This window comes from Brassica rapa, unplaced genomic scaffold (assembly GCF_000309985.2).
Source record: "Brassica rapa cultivar Chiifu-401-42 unplaced genomic scaffold, CAAS_Brap_v3.01 Scaffold0053, whole genome shotgun sequence".
In the NCBI taxonomy this organism is placed as follows: domain Eukaryota; kingdom Viridiplantae; phylum Streptophyta; class Magnoliopsida; order Brassicales; family Brassicaceae; genus Brassica; species Brassica rapa.
Genome location: NW_022609999.1, coordinates 47,501 through 52,500, shown reverse-complemented (window position 1 = coordinate 52,500; position 5,000 = coordinate 47,501).

Here is a 5,000-nt window from a genome sequence, read left to right as displayed (position 1 = left end):
ACCAAGCTCGGATGTGGAAATGAGAAGTCCGGCTTGGTTGAGTCTGAACTGGATCGGGTCGGCCGCGTCCTGAACCTCCTTTGGGCCGGCTTGATCTTGAATCTTCAACTGGACCATCTTCTCAATTAGCAGCTGGTCCTGGTCAGTCTGTCCATCTTGATCAAGGATATGCTGGACAGCTTTGGTGAAACCTTCTCGCAAGGCCCTGGTTCCACTCCGGGTAGTCGGACCGTGCCTAACTATGGGAACCTCTACTTGGATGGCCTCATCATTCCCTCCCTCTTGAAGAGGTTCTGGCCTCAGAACACCATCATCTGCAAAGTCATCACTATCTGCATGGAAAGGAGACAAATCCGAGACATTGAAAGTATGTGAAATTTTAAATTCAGCAGGGAGGTCAAGGATATAGGCGTTGTCGTTGATCTTCTTTAGGATGCGGAATGGTCCTGTTCCACGAGGAGAGAGCTTGGACTTCCGGGCTTCTGGAAACCTCTCGGGCCGCATGTGTAACCACACCAAGTCCCCGGGTTCGAACAGTATCTCCTTCCTCTTCTGGTCATACTTGGCCTTGACCTTAGCCGCCTTGGCTTCTATCCTCTCCTTGACCTTTAGGTGCATATTCTTAACAAACTCGGCCTTGGCGGCTCCATCACGACTGCGGTACATAGAGCTGGGCAGCTCGGTGAAGTCCAAAGGAGTCTCTGGCTGAAACCCATAAACAATCTCAAAAGGTGACAGGTTAGTAGTAGAGTGCCTAGCATGGTTATAAGCAAACTCAACAAAAGGCAAACAAGACAACCAATTTCTTAAATTCTTACCGACCGTAGCTCTCAACAGTTGAGAAAGCGTACGGTTTACTACCTCAGTCTGGCCGTCGGTCTGGGGGTGGCAAGTGGTCGAGAATAGTAGCTTGGTTCCGAATTTGCCCCATAGTGTCCTCCAGAAATGGCTGAGGAACTTGGTATCACGGTCAGAGACAATGGTTCGGGGAACACCATGTAGTCGAACCACTTCTTTGAAGAATAGGTCGGCGGTCTGAGTGGCATCATTAGTGGTGTTACAGGCTATGAAATGGGCCATCTTGGAGAACCTGTCTACCACTACAAAAATGGAATCCTTGTGGTTTATCTTGGGTAAACCCAGCACAAAGTCCATAGAAATGTCTACCCAAGGGTGGTTAGGAATCGGTAATGGCATTTGTAAACCGTAAGGATGTGACCTGGACTTGGTTTTGAGGCAAGTAGTGCACTTGGCGCATATGCTCTCCACATCCCTCTTCATGTTTGGCCAAAAGAAATGTTCAGTTAGGACACTCAAGGTCTTGTCCCGACCAAAGTGTCCCATGAGGCCGCCACCATGGGCCTCCCGAACCAGCAGTTCCCTCATGGCTCCTTTGGGAATGCACAGCCTCTTTCCCTTGAACAGGAACCCCTCGTGCTGGTAGTATGCCCAAAAGCCCCCTTCTCAGTGTTCCTGAAAACTTCATTAAAATCAAGATCAGTGGCATAAGATTCTTTAATATGCTCGAAACCCATGATCTTGGCCTCCATGGTCACAATGAGAGTGTGTCTCCGGGACAGTGCATCGGCCACCACATTGTCCTTGCCCTTCTTGTACTTGATCACATAGGGAAAGGTCTCCACGAACTCGAGCCATCTGGCGTGCCTCTTCTTGAGTGTGGTCTGTCCCCTCAAGTGCTTAAGTGTCTCATGATCTGTATGAATAACAAATTCCTTAGACAATAGGTAATGCTGCCAAGTTTCAAGGGACCTTACTAGAGCGTATAGCTCTTTGTCATAGGTTGGGTAGTTGAGGGCAGCTCCACTCAGTTTTTCACTAAAGAATGCCACTGGTCGCCCCCCTGAGTGAGGACAGCTCCAATGCCTGTACCTGATGCATCACACTCAATCTCAAAAGTTTTATTAAAATCAGGGAGTGTAAGAACGGGTGCATGAGTTAAACTATATTTAAGCTTGTTGAAAGACTCCTCTTGGGCAGGGCCCCAAACAAAGGATACATTCTTCTTGATTACTGAGGTCATGGGTGCGGCAATGGTGCTGAAGTCCTTGACAAACCGCCTATAGAAGCTGGCTAGGCCATGGAAACTTCGGACTTGCCCAATAGTGGTCGGTGTGGGCCAGTCTTGGATGGCCTTGATCTTCTCCTCATCGACCTTCAAACCCTGTGAACTCACAACAAAGCCTAAAAATATTAACTGGTCAGTGCAAAATACACACTTCTTGAGATTGGCAAAGAGTCCTTCCTGCCTGAGAGCCTTCAAAACCTGTTCTACATGACTAATGTGATCGGATAAGCACTGACTATAGATCAATATGTCATCAAAATAGACAACCACAAATTTACCAATGTAAGGCCTTAGAACCTCGTTCATAAGCCTCATGAAGGTACTAGGGGCGTTGGTAAGACCAAATGGCATCACCAGCCACTCATACAAGCCTTGCTTGGTCTTGAAAGCAGTCTTCCACTCGTCTCCCTCCTTCATCCGAACTTGGTGATAGCCACTCCTAAGATCAATCTTGGAAAACACGGTGGAACCACTCAATTCATCTAACATATCATCAAGTCTAGGAATGGGGTACCGATATTTTATGGTGATGTTGTTGATGGCTCGGCAATCAACACACATACGCCACGTTCCATCCTTCTTAGGCACCAATAGGACGGGTACTGCACATGGGCTGAGACTCTCTCGAATGTATCCCTTGTCCATGAGGTCTTGGACCTGTCTCTCCAGCTCCTTAGCCTCCTCCGGATTGACTCGGTATGCGGCTCGGTTTGGAAGTGGGGCGCCTGGCACAAAGTCTATCTGATGTTCGATGCCTCGGAGGGGTGGTAAGCCGGCTGGTATCTCTTCAGGGAACACGTCCTTGTACTGGTCCATTAGTCCTTGCATCTCAGCTGGACAATCTGGTGCCTCAAAACCTGCAAAACAACCTTCCTTGAAAACCATTAGTAGCACCTGTGTGTCTTGATGCAATGATTTAATCAATTTACTAGAAGAGATGTAAAGGTTAGTTTTACTAAACAATCCAGACTGATCCATGGCCCTCTGCATCTCGTACACCTCTTGTGGACTGAGAGGAGCCAGGCTGTGCTTCTTGTTGTTGTGGGTAAAGCTGTAGATGTTAGTCCTCCCATGGTGAATAGTCTCCTTGTCAAACTGCCAAGGCCTCCCTAACAGTAGATGGCCGGCTTGCATAGGAACCACATCACACTTCACCTGGTCCTGGTACTTACCAATACAAAAGGTAACAACAACTTGCTCCGAGATTTTAAGCTCCGTCTCATCATTGAGCCACTTGAGCTTGTACGGCCTGGGGTGTGGCAACTTTGCTAGTCCTAACTTCTCAACAAGGTACCTGCTGGCCACGTTAGTGCAAGAGCCACCATCAATAATTAGACTACATACCTTGCCTTCCACGCTACATCTAGTATGGAAGATGTTTTCTCGTTGGACGGTCTCTGGATCAAAGAGAGCACTGAGAGCTCGTCTGACCACCAGTAGCTCACCAGACTCAGCATAGTCCACTATCTCGTCTCCTGAGTCGGCCATCTCTACATCGGCCTCGTCTTGGGACTCATACTCGCCGTCTGCCTTAAGGATCATGACACGCTTGTTCGGACAGTCCCTAGCGTAGTGCCCCTTTCCCTGACATTTGAAACAAGTAATATCACGAGTTCTTTGAGCTTGTGTTTGTCCCTTACCTGGTTCGGATGAACCTGATTTGGACTGGTCGGTTTGGCCCTTCTTGAACCGGTTTTCCACTTCAATGGATTTGTTCTTCTCAGACCCCTTGGATCCGGTTGAAGCCCATGGCGTCTTGTTCCTGGCACTAGAGGCGTTCTTCCGTTTAATGTGCTGCTCGGCCTGGATGGCATAGTGGAGGAGATCATTGAAGTTGACGTAGGTTTGCCTCTCCACCTTGCGAGCAATGCGGTCTTGAAGGCCTTCCAAGAACTGAGCCATCATAACCTCTTCGGTCTCGCGCGTCCTGAGCTTGTTCTTGAGAGCCTCAAACTCCTCAAAGTACTCCTCTACGGACCTAGTACCCTGAGACAACTTGCGAAAACGTTTTAGTAAGTCCCGCTGATAATATGAGGGAATATACCTTGCACGGAGCTTAGCTCGCATCTCATCCCAAGTCTCAATCCTATAGACCCTGCCAACCTCGGCTACTTCCCTGTCCCACCAGGTTAGGGCATTGTCCGTCAGTTGGGCTGCGGCTAAGGCGATCTTCTTGGCCTCGGTATAGCGGTAGTATTCAAAGATGTACTCCATGCGCCTCTCCCATTCAATGTAGGCGTCCGGGTCAACCTTTCCAGCAAAGGTTGGAGGAGTAAGTTTGAGATCCTTGCCTCCTTGCCAAGCTACTTCATCGTCTCGGAATCTCCTTCGGACCGGGCTTGCATCGCCTTGGACCCGATACTCCCGTCGGTGCCCACGTCCGGCTCGTTCACGCCGCGGCTCTTCTGGTTCGGTACGGTCAGTGTCCGAGTTGTCCTCACTGGATTGGGACTGTTCTTCTGGAACGGGTTGATTTCTCCTCCTTGGCCGTGGTACATTAGCTCGATCCCTCCCAGCTATATGAGCCAGCTGCTCAGTTACAGTAGCCAGTGCGGCTTGGAGTTCAGCATGGTTAGCCATCAGTTGAGCATTGATCTCGGCTTGTGTTGGTGCTCCATTTAGATCTCCCATGTCGCCTGCGACAAAAGAGGAAGAAAGAAAAGTGATCTGCAAGGGATCAAAGAAAAAGGAGGAAGATACCTAAATAGGTATGCAATTGAATGTTAAACTTCCTTTTTTTTTTTTTTAAGTTTTCGAAAATTAAAATATGGAAAGTATAATCTTTCTTTTTTTTTTTAAAAAAAATTTGGAAAAACTTGGAGTGCAATCCAAGGAAATATTAAATGCAATTAAATGGAAATCCGAAAAAGGAAAGTAAGAAAATCGATGGATCAAGATATGCCAAAAGGAAAAA